This window comes from Pseudonaja textilis, chromosome 2 (genome assembly GCF_049901715.1).
Source record: "Pseudonaja textilis isolate UNSWEBS1 chromosome 2, rPseTex1.2, whole genome shotgun sequence".
Lineage (NCBI taxonomy): Eukaryota > Metazoa > Chordata > Lepidosauria > Squamata > Elapidae > Pseudonaja > Pseudonaja textilis.
This window is the reverse complement of record NC_141991.1, coordinates 194,880,793-194,899,624: the sequence shown is the minus strand read 5'-3', so window position 1 is coordinate 194,899,624 and position 18,832 is coordinate 194,880,793. Positions and strand designations below refer to the sequence as shown.

The 18,832-nt window shown below is 34.4% G+C and overlaps 2 long non-coding RNA genes across 3 annotated transcripts in view; one reads left to right on the top strand and one right to left on the bottom strand.

Moving 5' to 3' along the window:
• Window positions 1-18,832, bottom strand: part of LOC148127302 (uncharacterized) — a 38,639-nt gene that overhangs the window by 10,852 nt on the left and 8,955 nt on the right. The window contains exon 3 of the long non-coding RNA XR_015742193.1: window positions 2,799-4,782. This is a non-coding gene — a long non-coding RNA (uncharacterized LOC148127302). The remainder of the gene's footprint in view (window positions 1-2,798; window positions 4,783-18,832) is intronic.
• Window positions 1-18,832, top strand: part of LOC148127303 (uncharacterized) — a 38,687-nt gene that overhangs the window by 13,285 nt on the left and 6,570 nt on the right. The window lies entirely within an intron of this gene.

Sequence of the window (18,832 nt, the reverse complement as noted above, 5' to 3'; positions counted from 1 at the left end):
TGGCCATGCCCACTGAGGTCAAACACAACCCTGATGTGGCCCTCAATGAAATTGAGTTTGACACCCCTGCTGTACATAGTGTACAGTGTACAATTACAGTATAACTTCAGATTTTTGCAATCCAGATCTGATAGATCTAGCTCATCACCCCCTAAACTGCAGTACTGGTGATGGCAGCTTTTTGGTCACAGAATAGGGAACTTTAATTAGTCATCTAGGTCAGGGGTCACCAACCTCTTGGACCTCAGGGATCACCAAACTCATAATTTTAAATCCCTGGGACCACTAATATGAATTTTGACTGACAGTGGCTTGCTGACATTTGTGGAAGAGAAAGAGAGAGAGAGAGAGAGAGAGAGAGAGAGAGAGATCTGATCTAATCTCTCTCCCTCCCTCCCTCCATCCATCCCTCTCTCTCTCTCTCTCTGTCTCTGTGTGTGTGTGTGTGTGTTTCTCTCTCTCTCTCACACACACACAGAGGCAGGAGTGGGATTCGAATTTCTTAACAACCGGTTCTGTAGGCATGGCCTAATTTGTGGGTATGGCTTGGTGGTCATGTGACTGGCTGGGCATGGCTTGTATATAAATATTATATTTATGTAAATATTGAACTTTTATTTAAAAAAGAGCAACTTTTACCCCAATTCAGGCAAAGCAGGCACGCAGATTGAGCTGCTCACAGAATCACAGATTCATTGAGAGATCTATCTTTCTGCCATTGGCTAGCTGAGCCTGTCACATAAAATTTGCTTGCAAACAAACCCATACAATTTGCTAGCAAGAAAACTTACAAAATTAACTCACAACACACCATGTATGTAAATATTGATTTTTTTTATTAAAAAAAGAGCAACTTTTACCCAAAATCAGGCAAAGTAGGCAGGCAGGTTGAGTTGCTCACAGAATCAAAGATTCACTCTGAGATCTGTGTTCCTGCCATCGGCTAGCTGAGTCTACACTGCTTCAGTCCTAAGGAAGGTTCGGCTCTGCTTAAAAGCAGAGCTGAAGATCTAAAGATTAGCTAGAAAGCAATAAATCCAACAATTTCCTGCTTTCTAGCTAATCTATATCTTCCGGCACAGCAGATAGTCAGAAAAAGGAAAAATAGCAACTTAGCAGGCAAGTTTCTGCACCTTTTTCTCCATCTGAAGGCTTGTTAATGTATTGTATTTATTTCCTTTGTCCTTAGTGTATGCCAGAGCTCACATAACCAATTAAAAAACAGTCATTTAATGTATGAACTAAAATACCCAGCTACAACAGTACTTAACTGCTTACAGAAAATAGAGTCAGACAGAATTAGAACAAAAGAAGGGCAAATAGAACAAAGAATTGTTGTTTGTATAATATTGTTACTGCTATTTTAAACCATGCATTTAAAAGATAAATGCAAATTTCTTATAAGGAAAAGTAACTAAACTTCATGTAGTTTTTTTTCTGTTTATATATGGGCATATAAATATTTATTTTTACTCAATTCATATATAAATGTAAAAATAAATAAAAAAATTGGGAGTCCACGCTAAAGTTACTGAGGTTGATGAACACTGAACTAAACTAACAAGAGGATGCTAGGCTAGAAGAGGCTACTTATTAAAACTTCATTTATTGTATGTATATAACACTAACTGGAAATCTCATCAGTTTTAAGGTAAGTGTATTTGTGGCAAGTACTGTGAGGCTCTTCACAAAATAAATAAAAGTGCAAAATATTATATGCCTCATTATTTACCAAGTGCATTCCATTCTGAACATAAGCTTGATAAAACACATTCATGATTCCATTTATAGAATATTACAATTTGTCTTTCTAATTTGTTCCATTTAAAAGTCATGATAAATGTTATCTGTCTCTTCGATACTATAAAATGGGTGAATAACTTTTGCTTTAAGTTGCTATGTTGTGAATTAATTAATGGAAAATGTTGGTGAATTTTCTTCAGAAAGCACAAAAATGTAAGCAATACAAAAGAAAAATAAGAAAAAGAGGCCTTTCTTTGCAGTTTTTGGGAAAGTAAAAGTTATTTATGTAGGATTTTGCCATATAATGTTGTTAATCAGCATTTCAAGAATAAGAATGAAATGATGTATATTTCCTAAGCAAAATACTTTCCCCCAAAGATGTCGTACTTTGCCACCAATAGCATACTTTAATTTGCAAAAATAACAAAAAAACAAAAAACAAAACCTTAATTCAGTACTCTATGTCTTGTTCATTTCCTTAGAACAAATGAGTTTTGATGTTTTGAAATATAGGAGATTTACTTATGATTAAGGGAATCTGTCCATGCTTAAATTTACTTCCAACCAGATAATCAGCATTTCAAAGGAAACATTAATCTACCCCTTTTTAAGATTCGTGACTCTTGTAGGATTCAGTAATGTAACCCCGCCATATGCACTCTTGAAATGTATAATCCAGTTATCACTCAGTCTACTATATGGATACTTTCACCTCAACTAGGCATTGCAAAGGAAGATCAGTTATGGGGGCAGGGCTGTCTTAACACATGGGCCTGAGGGGCACTTGCCCATGGGTCCCACGAGCATAGGGGCCCTATACTAATCTGTGTATGTTAATCCTTCAATGCACCTTGTATCATATAAATACTGCTAAGTATCACCTAATATGGGCATAGGAGTGGAGTCTGATGCCAGACTCCACTCATCGATCCAGCCACTGGTGGGAGAAATAAAGTCCTGTCAGTGGCTGAAATGCTGGACAGCACCGGCTATATAAGCCGGCACCAGCCACAGCTGAGCGGCTTGTGTTTAAAGGGAACTAATAAAGAAGTCACCTGTGATTGCTGTGTCCTGCCTCTTCACTCCGTGCACCCACATAACACTGGCAATGAAGATAGGATCCTGAGCTGAGGGGAGAACAAAGGACAGTCTCGTGGGAATCAGCAGCCATTTTACCTGACTATCGCAATGATCGCAACCCCACCGACCAGCATGGCACACCGCCCGATGTCAATCCCCTACAATCCACCCAAGGAGAAATGGTTCACCTACATGGGCTGATTCAAACTACACCTGGAAGTCAACAGATGCCAGGCAGCCGCCGATGCAAAAAAGAGGGCCCTATTCCTCACCTACTGTGACTCAGAACTCTACAAGCTGGCAGAAGGTCTTGTGGCCAACAAGCTAGAGAATGTATCCTGGGACAAGCTACAGTGAGCTTTGAAGGAACATTTTGACCTGACCCCATCATACCTGGCTAACCACCACAAATTCTATATGCAGAGCCAGAGAGTGGGAGAGATGATAAACACATTTGTGGCCACACTGCGGAAGCTGTCGAAGAACTGCAAGTTCCCCAATGCCGAGGACATGATCCAGGATCGGCTCATCCTCAGAATGAGGGACCTGATCCTGCAGAAGTGTGTATTGGCCAGAGAGGACATCCCATTCAAGGAAGCCATCGATGAGGCCTGAGCTGTGGAAACCTCAGCTCTGCCACACGAATCAAGGGGACTGGGAAGGTGCACGCCACCCAGATTGACCACTGCATGGCCAGAAACACCTCCAACTCTGAAGTCAGTGACAAGGAGGAGGAGGACATTCACCGGGTAAGGTTCAATAAGCCAGTTGGGAAGTAAGAGGCCAAGCCATATGGGGGGTTGTGGAGGAAATTGACACTGTTCTGCATGCCGCTTTAAAGACACTATCTGCAGGCATTGTGACCGAAAGGGACACATTGTGGAGGCATGCAGAGCCAGCCAGCCAATCATCAGGCAGGCCAGGAAACCATAGATGGGGATGAATTTAAGCAATTTAAAAACAGGCAAACTCAGCTATCAGTAATTAAGGGTTGCCTGTTGTGGGGAGAGAGGCTGATAATTCCCCCACCACTTAGGACTAGAGTATGACATTGTTGCATGAGGGTCACCCAGGGATTGTCCAGATGAAAGCCCTTGCCAGAAGCTATGTGTGGTAGCCAGGGCTAGATAAGGAAGCTAAAGCCTGGGTCGCCACCTGCACCCCATGCCAACAATCCCAACCTGCACCACCATCGGCAACCCCCGTGAAGTGGGAAACACCCACATCCCTGTGGGCCCAGGTACACATTGACTTCGCCGGGCCCTGCCAAGGGCAAACCTTCTTAATAGTGATGGACGCAAACTCCAAGTGGTTGGAAGTAATCATTATGAAGTCAACCACCACTGAAGCCACCATAAGAACACTTTGAAGATTGTTTGCTACCCACAGACTGCTGGACTTACTAGTGTTCGACAACAGGCCACACTTCATAGCGCAGCCTTTTGAGGGGTTCCTAGAAGGGTTGGGGATCTGACACACACTCTCCGCATTGGCACACTTGGCCACCAATGGGCTGACGTGGATCCTGGCTAATGTTGTAGAAGTTACCAACCCCTGATCATACAGGATAGAGACAGAAGAGGGAAAACTGTGGAACAGGCACATTGACCAGATCAGAGGCTGGGTCACCATCTCAGACAACTGGCCAGAAGCCCGACACGCACAACCAGAACTGTCCCTAGCAAATATCCTAACCACAGAACACCTAGGAGTAGGTAACTGCGTAGTCTCAAACTCAACAAAGGTATCGGAACACTTAGCTTTAGAAGAAGAGGTCCCACGGTGTACTTTTGAGGCCTCAAGTTTGACAAGCCCTGCCACTTCTCAAGACAGCTTCCAGACTGTTCTGCAGGCAGGGACTGGAGCTACGGTGGACCTGTCTGAACAGGCCACCGTCCCAGAAACGAGTGAGGTGCGCAGGTCCAGTCACACCCAGCAAAGCACCACTGACCTACATGACTTCATAAGGTATATGAACATGGATTAGTTGAACCCAAATTAGGAGGGGAGGGGTGTTAAGTATCACCTAATATGGGCATAGGAGTGGAGGCATTGCAAAGGAAGATCAGTTATGGGGGCAGGGCTGTCTTAACACATGGGTCCCACAAGCATAGGGGCCCCATACTAATCTGCGTATGTTAATCCTTCAATGCACCTTGTCTCATATAAATACTGTTAAGTATCACCTAATATGGGCATAGAAGTGGAGTCTGATGCCAAACTCCACTCATTGGTCCAGCCACTGGTGGGAGAAATAAAATCCTGTCAGTGGCTGAAATGCTGGATAGCGCCGGCTATATAAGCCGGCACCAGCTGCAGTTGAGTGGCTTGTGTTTAAACGGAACTTAATAAAGAAATCACCTGTGATTGCTGTGTCTTGCCTCTTCATTCCGCGCACCCACATAACAAATACAGCAACATATTTATTACATTTTACTGCATTTTTATTAATACTAACATGCAAATACTGTATAAGTTTAATTTTATCAACCATTTACATTTTTATTCCTATGAGTAGTTGTTGTAGGGGCCCCATTACACTGCCCGGGACCCATAATGCTGTTAAGACAGCCCTGTATGGGGGATGATCTCTTTTCAGCATCTTGTATAATATCACTCTTTATTCTCCTTCCAAAATCTCAAATATTCTTCAGACTGTAAGATCTCTGATATTTTCAAACATGGGAGAATCATGAATTATTTCATGAATTATTTTTTTGCAGGATCTATATGAAAAGTCCATCCATCCCTAATCTGTTCCCATCTAAATGTGCTGGAACTGCAATTCATAGAAATACACAATCTATTAAATAGGAACTGATTTTCCAAGACAAATCTAGAGAGCTTTGGCTTAGGAAAATCTGCCTTGATGATACATACAGATCTTGCATACAGACATGATATACACTGAAATTCACGTTAATATTAAAATCTTCAAAATTAACTGAGTTAAAGATGAAACCAAAATATTATTTACTGTAATTTTTAAATCAAATGTGTGTCATTAGAAAAACATTTTATTATCTTAATAAAAACATTATTATTTAATCATGGTCATAAAGCTTGGGTAGAATTAGACAAATTATTTCGAAAGTACTTTTAGTGTAATAATAAAGCCAATTAGTCCTACTACACTAAAGAAGTAGTTTGACTTTAACAATACAGACAGTGGAGTTTGTTCTCCAATCTATCAACTACATTGCATTTCAACTGGTGACTAAAACAATTGTTATCTTGTCACTTCCAATTACAGAGGAGGGGCAATGCTTTCCAGTTTGAACGATTCTGCTGGCTTTGGAAATACATTTATCATCCAGTATTATCAAGTCTGTCTGGATCCACAAACAAAACAAATATTCTGTTATCTTCAGAATAGACTTTGAGAAATCAAGACTGCATATTTGTATCCTATCTCATTATGTGATTCACTAAAATGGATAATATTTTCAACACACACTGTATATTAGCATAAGTTGCCAAATTATTTTTTCCTTCCTGTTTCTAAATTCACCTCAATCCAATCTAATTATTTTTCTTATAATTCTGTTCTAATTCAAATAACCAAGCTCTACAGGCCTTTATGATATGTGCCAGCGAATTCCAATTTATTTGGCGGCCAACCAGCCAAACCGAGTGCTGAGATCAAAGGTGTTGTATGGGCATATTTTGCTGGATACGATCAGTCAGTTCACACATTAAAAAATTGTATTCTACTTGGTAATCTCCAGATGAATTATGTATAATTTCCAATAAGAGAGCATCAATTTAATGAAGGCAAAGTAACTAGGCCTATAATACCCTAAAATAGACAATAAATAGACAATAAAATAGACAATATCTTACCACATACTTTTCTTAAGACCCCATTCCAATTGCTTTCAATTTACTGTGTTTCTCCTGATATAACAAATTTTCACTTTATATAAAAGGAAGACCTTGCTTAATAACTGCTCTATTTAGCAACTATTCAAATTTTATGATGGCACTGAGAAAGTAACTTTACTATTGGTCATTGCATTTACAACCATTGCAGCATTCCTGAAGCTGTATAATCAATATTTGAGCACTTTGCAATGGAAGGTATTTGCAATATCCCCATAGTTATGTGATTGTCATTTGAACATTTCACAATCAGCTTCTAATAAGCAAAGTCAATGGAGAAACTAGAAGTAAATTCACACATTTTGATCACATGATGCCTCATTTAGCAACCTGATATGACTCACAATGACTGAATGTACAGTGATGTTGGAAGTCCATCATAGTCACATGATGTTTTACTTAGCGATCATGATGCTTAACAACAGATTTCCTGGTCCTAATTGTGATAACTATATAAGGTTTATCTATTCTATAGGCAAAAACAAAAAGTTTCACTTTTGATAAAAAAAATTGTTCCTCGCAACAGATCACAGATTTTTCACTATCTTTCTATCAGGATTTATTTGATTTTTATCCCACTTTCATTACTTTGCAATTCAAAGCAAGAGACATGCACAATACTCCTTTGTCTTCTAATTTTCCTACAACAACAACAATCCTATGAGCTGAGTTGCTAGCTCAAAGCACATCCACATATTTTAAATTTTCTCCATCTCTTTTCTCCATCTATAGAAACTTTCTATCAAGGACTTCTGGTTGTGTTCCTGTCGACTTGGAGCAGAATCTATGATTGTGCATGGTTTCACTCTGCGCTTACTTGTTGGAGGGTCCCAATTGGGACTAGAACCACCCCAGAGGGGTGGTGAAGAAAAGGGGATCTGCTGGAGGGTTGAGGGGAGACGTATCTCCCCTCCCTGACAAGGAAAACCCCCTCTGAAGATGAGTTGCAGCGGTGGCCTAAAATGGCCACCAAGAAGATGGGAGGCAGTCTGGGAAAATAAGACTGTGCTGGAGCGGTGAAGTTGTGAATGGTGTGGGAACCAGATGAAATACATGGACAGTAAAAGGTATCCTGGATTCAAAAAAATGAATATCTTTTTATGAAAGATTGTAGAAGCAGCGACCAGGGAGAGTGAGAAGAAAATTGGAAATTTGTGAAATTGGTGTTGGACTTTGAAAAAAATTAATTTGGAGGTGGAAAATCTAGAGGAAAATATTTGACTATAAAAGACTTTGAAATTGAACTGGATAATCATTTGGATTTGGTACTAAATAGGCATTAATTAAATGCTGGAATTGAACGTGTTGAAATAATAGCTAATAATTGGAATTAGCAAAATTAATTAAAGCTTTAAAAAGGAAAAAAGTGAAAATAAAGGAGAATGTGGAAACAGAATTGAGAGCACTTCCTAATGGTAAAGGAAAAATTTCAGTGACTTTTTAAAAAGTGCTTGGTCTATTTAAAATTGGAATTTGAAATGAAATAAGAGGAATTATAACAAAAATTCTGAAAAGTAAAATACAACAATATCACAGGAGAGAAAAAAAGATATATGAAAATATTATTGTAAAGAGATACAGGAAGATTTTACCCTGGATTTGACTATTGGTTTTGAAAAGGAATTTGAAAAGAAGTAATTGAATAGAACTGAGATATAAGATTTATATACATTGACTGCTCTGATAAAATATAAAAAAGAAAAGACACTGGTTAAAATAAATTATTGGACATTTAGATTGACAAGATGAGCGGAATATACATGGAAACAAAGTTGGAATTGCAAAGCGTGAAGGACATGATGAAAGAAAGTTTGGAATTATGAAGTACAATGTTACAAAAACTGGAAATGGTGACACAAATCAAAGAAGAACAAAGAGAACCAGAAGGGGCGGAATTTAATAAGGAAGAAACCAGCCTTAAAGAACAAGTGGAGTAACAAACGCTGAGACAGGATAAAAAAGGAGTTAAAATTTAAAAAATTAAGGTTTGATGAGACAAAGGGGAAACTATTTTGAAGGGTAAGCAAAGGAAAAAGAAACAACAGAAGAGGGAATTGCAGAGAAAGGGTCAGAAAAGGGAGGGTGACAAAGTAAATAGTTGGAGAAGTATTTTAAGGGAAATAATAGGGAAAAAATGACAGGAAAGAGAAAACAAACTAAAATGAGAAGAAATTTTATTGTTCAGAGGATTAGAGACGATGGGTTGCAGATAAAAGAGATTCTGCATGGAAGTATAATGTGGTCATTAAGAATATTATATATATATATATGTATGTATGTATGCATGTATGTATATGTATGTACCCACATACACACACATACACCATCATTAGAATTGATGTTACATAAAGAATTATTGATAAACTAGATATAGATTTAATTTGAAATAGATATGGAAAGGAGAATATAGTAAAAGAATATCAGCTAATATTTAATAATGCGATGGAAAACGTAAAAGAGTATACGATTTGAAATGGATAAATTATTAATATTTTTTTAAAATATTGAATAGATTAAATGGGAATATAAAGTTAGTATGTAACTGGTCTTTTTTGGAATAAATATATGATTAGAATATAATACAGTAAAGGGAATATGTGGAATCTGATGTAAAATATATGTGTGTATGTTTACCCAATAGTAGTTAAAGGACTATTATGGTTATAATGTTATAAATTTTTATAATGGGTTAAAGGGAGCAAATGGGGGAAATATATAAGGGTGGCAAGCTCGAATTGGTAATAAAAGGGGAAAAACCTTTGAATGGAATAATTGTATGTTGAAAAAATTGCAAATGTGACAGATGTAAGAATATATGTATAATTATTATAGAAATTGAATAAGAATATAGATAATATTGTTTAATATGACAGAAGAATATTTAAAGAAAAATGAAATAAGCTACAATATGAAATGAGATTGTATAAAAGAGGAGCTATGAATATAGAAATTGAATAAGAATATGGAAAATATTGTTAAATAATATATGAGATTATTTAAACAAAAAGGTAACAAGTAATATTATGATTTTAATTTGGATATAAAAGTTGGTATGTAATTATGGTCATGTTTGTATGGAAATGTAAAACCTGGAAACATATTGTTCATCTAATTAGATGTTTTATAAAAGATTAAAAAAAACATTAATAAAAAAAGAAACATTCTATCAAGGTGCACAAATTCATCAACCTTTTCTTGTTTCCAAATTTATGAAAACCTTCCAATCATTCATTTTTCTAATCAAACAAAACTATTATGATTACATTAATTTTCAGACTCAAAGTTGTACCTACCATTACAAGGAATCAAATGTCCACTGCAAAGCATTTGGGTTCTCAGCCAACAGCACAGTATTATCTGCATACATAATAAATATACCTTCACATCCTCAATTCATGTCTCTCTAATGTCACTGAAAGCATTCCTTTTCAATGATACAGAAATATATTAAACGATCAAAAGAACAAATTTCTCCCTGCTCAAAAAAATAATTTTTAAATCATTCTATTCCAATTCATGCTTCTATCATAAATCACCTTTCTCACATTTAGCAGCAAATTTTCAACTACATATTTGGGCAAAGCCTTCCACAATTTAAATGTTAATACATTTTGCATTTGTGTTTGCTCACAAATGTCCAGTAAAAATTCCTCCGTATGAATGTTACCTTATAACCGACAAAAATCTGGTCTGATAACCCCATGTCTGACATGAAGCCACAGTACAAGTCCAAAGTCTATTGTTGTCAACCTATGGTCAGAATTCTGCTGAACACCTTACCAGGCAAATATTGGTTTTTATAGCCTCTCTTGCTAACTTTTTCTTTACACAGGAAAACAATAATGGCAATCTTCTAAACATCAAGCGCAAATGTATCTTTTCAAAAAGTTTTTTATTTATTTTAACAACAAACATTGACAAATACAAACATAAAACATCAAATAAAACCATCTTTCCATTGTTCAGTGTGTTGGTTGGTTCATATCTTTTGTGCACAATATCAACAGTCTTTCCTTACTAAATTTAAATTAAAATTCATATTATATAAATCAACTACATATATTATATTATATTATATTATATTATATATTATTGTTAACTCCTTATTAGACTTTAATTATAAATTCACATCATCATTTCTGAGCAAATCTCAACTTTTACAAAGCCTAGTTCATAATATCATTAATTTCATTGTAATCAATTATAACATATTATATTGTCTTATCTTTACTGTCATGTTATATTTATATTATCATATATTTTATTTCCCCATTTTCTTATCTAGCCATTGATAAAATAAATCCCAAATTTTATAGTATTCTTTATCTTCTTGGTCTCTAATTGCTAATGTCAATTTACTCATTTCTGCACATTCCATTATTTTCTTAATTGCCTCCTCTTCTATCAGGATTTTCCCACTTTTCCAGTTTTTGGCAAATACACTTCTAGCTGCTGTTAAAACATTTATAATCAAATATGTTAATTCTTTACTGTATCCTTCAGGTAAGATACCTAATAAAAATATCTCTGGTTTCAAGTCTATGTGCTGTTTTATCATTTTTTCCAGCCATGTATGAATTTTAGTCCAGTATTTCTTGGCTTTCACACACGTCCACCACATATGGTAAAATGATCGAAGTATCTGATGACAATTCCAACATTTCTCCGATTTACTCCTGAACATCCTTGCTATTCTTGCCGGGGTAGATGCCACCTGTAAAACATCTTATACAAATTCTCTTTATATGCTGTTGACATTGTTATTTTATAGTTTCGAGACCATAATTTTTGCCATTTCTCTAAGTCTATCCCATATCCAAAATTTTTCCTCTAAGCAATCATTGTTTCTTTAACTTGTTCTTCTTCTAATTTAATTCCAAGTAAATATCCATATAATTTTTTAATCACTTTCTCATCAGTACCTGTCAAAATTCCATCTAATTCAGTAAGTTCATTATAAAATCCTTCTGTTTTACAATCTTTATCATATCTAGAATGTATTCGCACATATGAATACCAGTTTACCTTTATTTCTTGTTCCTCTAGTTCTTGCTTAGATTTGAATTCACTCTTTTCATTCAATATTCCACCATATCTAACTGTATGTTCCATTTTACAAGCAATTGGATATGCAAAAGCCTCAATAGTTGAGAACTAGACTGGTATTTTCATGTAATGTTGTTTTCTTATTTTCTCCCAGGTTAACAATAAAGCATTTCGAATATGTCTAGCACAAATGTATCTTAACACAACATTAAAAGTGACACAACCATTCGTATTCATATTCATATCTGAAATTTTACCCCCATCTGCAGCCTTACCATTGTGCAATAACCTCCCAGCATTTATGACCTCTTTTCATCCATTTTCCTCTTGGATGCTAATATTTAGTGGTTTTCAATTACACTCTTCAATATAACATTTACCATCCCCATAAATATCTATAAATTACTTCTTCCAGTATCCCAAATTATGTCATTTTATTTTTAATTCCATTTAATGCTAGATGCATCTTATTTAGCATCTGTTTATCCCTACAGTCATTTGTAAAACAATCTTTTATTTTTATTGAAATTACTCTGCATTTTATCTGCCTTTTGTAATCTCAAGTATTTCTTATTCCCTTTGACTCTTTCCCTGAAACTTTCTCTCTATACACATTATACTTTTTTTCTCATATTCATTTTTCACATTCTCAAATGTACAATTTTTTCATCCACACTTTAATAATTTACCAAGCATATTTCCTACCTAGCACAATTCTGCAAACATTTTTTCATATTGTTTCAAATCATTTTCAGATCTTCTTTCCTTATAAGCATTTTCTATTTATTTATTTATTTTCAAAAATTTTGATTTTTTTAAAAAAACAAACATAAACAAACAAAACACAAAACATGAAAACATAAAACATCTTTTTTGAAAGCAGCTTGATCCTGGGTTACATTTTTTCGTACAGACATAAGTTCAAGTTCGTGCTCACTTTTATATACCGTTCCATAACTTATTACCATTCTAGATTTTCTATATAGCTTCTCCCCTCTTTTCACTTTCTTAATTCTATTTTATTTATTTCATCTCAATTTAAATCATCGTATTTATATCCTTTGTCTGTCCTGTTTCAGCTGTCTATTATCTTTTCTCATTAAAACAAAATTTCTTCTGTAATCACTGATTGGAGTATGGCACCTTTATATCTTTCCCCTAAGTTTATAACACTTAATATAATACATAACTTTCATTCGGACTCTGCTTAATACATTCTAAAGCTACACACTATATTTTAAGAAAAGAAAAAATTATAAATATAAAATATAATTAAAACAACAATCCATACCAATTCAACTCTATCGTTAAAATTAATATTCATTTAAATCTTAAACATTTTACACATTACTTTTCAAATAGGTATCATGTTTCTATGGGAACACTTATAAATTTTGTATAGTTACTTCCCCCCCCATTTCACTTATATTTTAAAACATTGTATAATTAAAATGTTCCCATTCCTTTCTAATTCAATTCTCTCATTTATTTCATTTCATTTATTTTGTTCAAAAAAAATAATTCACTGAATTATACTGAGTATTTTATCCCATTTTATAATCATATGTTGTTCCAATTTTCTAACATTATTTCTAATACAAGTATAACAATACAATCTTATGTACCTTTGAAGAATCTCTTTTTCAGTTATATTTTTACCCATTATCTCTGAATAAGTCCTGTTTCTTTACATCTTGTTCCAAACCTTCATAGCTTCTCTTCCCTTCCTTCCTCCCTTGCTTCTTCACTCTGCCCTTTTTACCCCCTTGTCTCTCCACTTCTATTTCTCTCTTCTGTGTTCCCTTTTCTGTTGCTTTCTGACATTATATCCACTTTTCACCTTATTTGTCCCTTTTTTGGTTGTTTTTTTTAGGTCTTAAATTCTCCATTCTCTTTCCCCCCTTTCCTCTTTCTTCCCCGGATAAAGTTTCTTGTTCATTAAAGATGGCTTGTTCTTTGTCCCAATCTTCTTGTTGCTCAGTCGTTTTTTGTAATTTCTCATAGGTACAGATCGCCATTTCTAAGAAATGAAAAACGGAGCCAAAAGAGCCCTTCCCTTCTTGTTCCTCTTCTTTATATTTTTAAAATTCCATTTTCAGTTCATCCACAAGTGATGCCATTGTAAAAAAATTTTTAAACAACCACCCAAGTGTTTTTAATCATTCAAATATAATTTCCAAAAGTCACAAAGTAACCAAACAATCCAAATACATACAAGCTGATACATTTAACACTTTCTTCTTTTTTCACTTTCTCTTCCTGGGGATACAATTTAGTTACAAAGTTCCAGTTAAAATGTATCTTTTAGAAGTCTTATTACGATTTAACTTTAGATTCTTTTAAATTCCAAGCAGCTTCCTCCAGCCAAATCTTGCTCTTATTCTTTTCCTCTCCCTTCCCACTTAACAGCAAAAAAACAGTTTTTTAAGTGTTCAGAAATCTTTATTGTCCTGTTGGCATTTAATTTTCCAGTTTAATTACCTGCTGATGCCAAAGCATTTTTTTCCAATTTCCCATTCATCTGCTGTCAACGTAAGGAAGGAGAGTGAGGAAAAAAAACCCTTTCCCTTTTCACTTTCATTCTCTGCTTCCGATTCTTCTTTGGGAGCGATGTATCTTTTTTAAAGTTTAAATTCCAGGATATCTTAGTTGTTGCTTCTTATCCCGGTCAGCCAAAACTTTCACTTCTTAACTTCTTCCTGCACTTTCTTTTCCAGATGAGTGCTTCTTTGAGGCGGCCATTTCTGATCGCCGCTCTTACCGCCTTTGGAAAAGGGAGTTTAGCCAACTGAGGAGGAGAGGTGCGGCTCCCCCCAAACCCTGCCGGATCTCCCCTGTCTTCACCACCTCTATGGGGTGGCTTAGCCCCATAGCCAAACTGGCTCGGGACACTCCAGCAGCGAGCCCAGGCAGAAACCGCGCATGATAGTGGATTCCTGCCTGCCGCTGAAGCGCTGCAAATCGGAACTCAGCATTTTCTATTTATTCTGATTGCCATCCTACTTTAACTTTTCTTTTTCCCTGGTTTTTTAGGTTCACTACTTTCCAAGAAAAAGAAAATCATTCTTAATCCTACCCCAAATAGGTTATTCCTTATTCAGAATTGTTCCCCATCTCTGCATTCTTCGTCAATTCCCTCAAACTTTTGTTATAAACAAGATATTTTTCTAAATAGACATTCATTTTAAACAGTCTCTTTCTATTCATTCATGGGTCGCCAAATGGCCCAGTTACCTTTTCTATACTCTTTTATCTTGCTTCCAGCTATCCATTCATGTCAGTTACCAGAATAAGTGTTTCCCTTTGGTTGCATTCATTGAGAAATATAAACCCATTTTTTTCCAACATTCATCTCTGGTGCTTCTATTATGATTCACTAGAACACAACACTTATCTCTTACTAATGCACATACACTATTCCTTTCTTTATATAAGCAGACATTTTAGATATCATTAATGTAGACTTTCTGACATATATTTTAGCCCTTTCATTTAAAATTTATCCTGCACCTTCACTTCACATTTGTTATATGGAATAAAAAATAATAAAATAAAAACCTATAGAATAATTACTATATTATTTTTTAAGGATTGCTGTTCCTAATTCATATACCTCATTTTGTGATCTTTCTAAGGAGGCACTTCCATTCAACTTTGGCTCATTTTGGAGAAGCTAAATAGGATGAGAAATCCTCAAACGATTTCATAGATAGAAACTAGGCTGGAATGTTAAAAAAAAATCTAGATAATTGAAATAATTAAGTACTTTTGTATTATTACCAATCTATCTATATAGTTGCATGCGTCCATGTAATCATCAGAAGTTGAATTCAAGGGAGGCTTTATTATTCAAAAGTAAAATAACATTTGTTCTCATGAAACTCAAAGATATATTCAGAACAGATAAAACAAACAGTAGAAAAACATGAGATATTACTCTAAACTTCAAAGGGGTTCATTGAAACTTTTTCAAAAACCCATCAGTATTAAGCATGGATCTTAGCCACACCAGTGGTGGGATTCAATTTTTTTTACTACTACTACTACTGTGGGTGTGGCTTGAGAAGGTATTTGCAAGTTCTCCAAACTACTCAAAATTTCTGCTACCAGTTCTCCAGAACTGGTCAGAACCTGCTGAATACCACCTCTGAGCCACACTAGTAGACCCTAAACAACTGCAGAACTTTCTTGCACTTCATTGATATATATGGATAAAACCGATACAAATATAGCCTACTAACATATTGTCGATAAGCAAAATAAAAAAGCAGCAAAATAATGAAATCTACCTAAACATTTGTTTTTTTCAGGTGTATAGACTCAAGTAAATCTGCCATGCACAATACTACATGTATACCATTGATTCATATGTTTCAACATTAATTCATCTCATCCTACTTAAGAGGAAAAATTATATAATCCACTGTAGAACTTATTAATTTTAAACAAAATTTTCTGATTATAACAACAATGAATATGAATGGCTGCAAACAATGGAACAATATTTTTAGTTCCTAAGCTTTAGGAGAAATTCCCTGATTATGTTATATATAGCCCTCACTTCTTCCTTAAAAGTAAGCTGGGTTAATTAACATCAGAGCAACCTAATTCTAACTAAGTTTGAATACAAAGTAATTTGCATCTGAAACGTATTACTTCACTGTATTAAACATAGAAAACTAAAAATTATAGAACACTATAGAATTCTACTCAAGAAAATATTTTGCTATGAAATGAACATTAGCTCTATGAGATTATAAAACCGGCATGTAGTAATTAGAATTCTACTGGGTTATTACAATTTAAAAACATAAATAGATAACATTTATTATTTTTATTAACATTTAATAAAATGTTCAGTATCTCTGAAATTTAAATAGGGAAAACATTATAGTTTCAGATATTTGATTGACCTCAGACCATATATGAATAAATACAAGGCTGTCTGTTGTGAATTATCTCATTTATTGTAATTGAATTAATCAATACTAAGGCTAGATTTAGTGTAACTGCTCATATTAGTAGGTATCCATCATATGAACAATTAAAGAAAGCTAGCATATTAAACAATACAATGTAAAATTGGTGTAGAAATTAAACCAGATGCAAAAATGTTACCTTCAGTATCCATACAGAAATAGACTCATTCTCATATATATTGTTTATTTGTTTAAATTTAGAGGCTGCCCTAATACAAAATTTGTGTTACAATATAATGTAATGCTTGTACTGATGTATTACATTAGAAAATTTTAAAAACAATAATATCAGAAAGAAAACCCTGAACACCCAAAAGGACAATCATAACAACCCAAAAAGTATCCACCCCAAAACACAGTAAAAAACATAACCCCCAGGGCAACCCGGATCAATCTACTTCAGGATAAAGAGCTGTCCTTTGAAATTTATAGATCATTATCTACAACTGGTCCAATAGGGGTTGGTAATCAATGTTTTTTATTTCCCAGTTAGGAGAGACTGAGGAATTCAAAATCATCTAGCCAGCTTTGTGCCTAAGGAAGACTCTTCTTGCTCATAGTCCAGCATTGTAACTACTAATATACTGGGTCTCTGACTTAAACCATATACTGTATACACATCAAGCAAGAAAAAATTATATGCAATAATGTAAGCAGTGGCACCAAAATGCAAAATGACATTTGTAGATTGCCGGTATTTATATGCATGAGCATACATTAATATAACTGCTTTGTCAATCTGATCAGTGTTATATGCTTAGAAATATCATTGTAAGAATGACACCTATCCTTGGTCAACCTCAGAGAAAAAGAAAAAGAAAAAACAATGGAAAAAAGAAATTGTTAAGAAGATATGTCTTTATGAGAAAGGACTGAAAAGATTCAAAGAAAAATTGAAAGAAATATTCACAGAACAAATGGGTTTAAAGGCAATCTGTTTGATGTTCTGTGAACTGACGGGGAGTGCTTTGCAGCTACTGGCACATGATTTTTTCTGAATACATTATATACCTTATATATGTGTTGTAATAATATAATATAATATATAATATCTCATATAAAAATATACTCAAAGACCTTACATGCTATTTTGTTAATTTCTATTGAGTTCTGAATACATCTTTGAAAAAGATGCAATTATGAGTTAAATATGGGATCTTGAATAGAACATTATGAAAATTTTGGACGCCTCCATTTAATGCAAAATTTCATCCAGGATCCTTTTGGAATTTTCTTATATAATACTTTTAATTAATTGGCCTCTTTTGGGTTCAAAATATAATAGATTTACTATTTCTTTTATTATTAAAACTGCAGTGTATTATTTCAGAGAATCTGCTTTAATGCCTTTTCTTATGCTAAATTGGTGATGATAGAAGTAGTCCATAAATTAAAGTTTATTAAAAATTATATAATAGATGCTAGGACCCTTGTATTATATTCTTACATTAGTGAATGAATGATAAGAATGAATTTTTATTAGTTGCTATGTTAAAAGATAAGTGCTAGTTATTCCTGCTAGCATTGTTTATATTAACAAAATTTAATGACATCTTGATTTGCATCTGCAGCATTTGCAACCTCTTCTGATATGTATCAGAAGAAATAATTTAATCTTATGAAATTTAAAAGATTTATAATTAGCTGTTATCTGTTATCAATAAATAAGTTTGGGGTGCAAATTTTAAAAAGTGACCAGAATAAGAAACTGGAGATATCTATTTTCTACTGGAGAATTTCCTAAACCACATGAGATTTTAGATTGCAGCTTATACAACAAATACATCAGCATTACTGGGCTCCATTTTGTTTGTACAGAAAATCAATTACATCATCTTGCTGTGAATTGCCTCAAAATAACACTGTAGTAAATATGTAAATTTGTAATAACACCTTTTTGCAATGTGGTAAAGTTACTGTATTCTGGGAAGAATTAGTGATATGGATAAATGTGACTTTGAGACAAAGTTTAATATTTTCAGACACACACATTCCTTTTACTAACTATATGGAAACTGATAACTGGGTGATGGAAGGATTCTCTATGCTCTTATAATTGGCAATTGAAAAGACAAGTTTATGACCCTAATTGCTGAATAGAT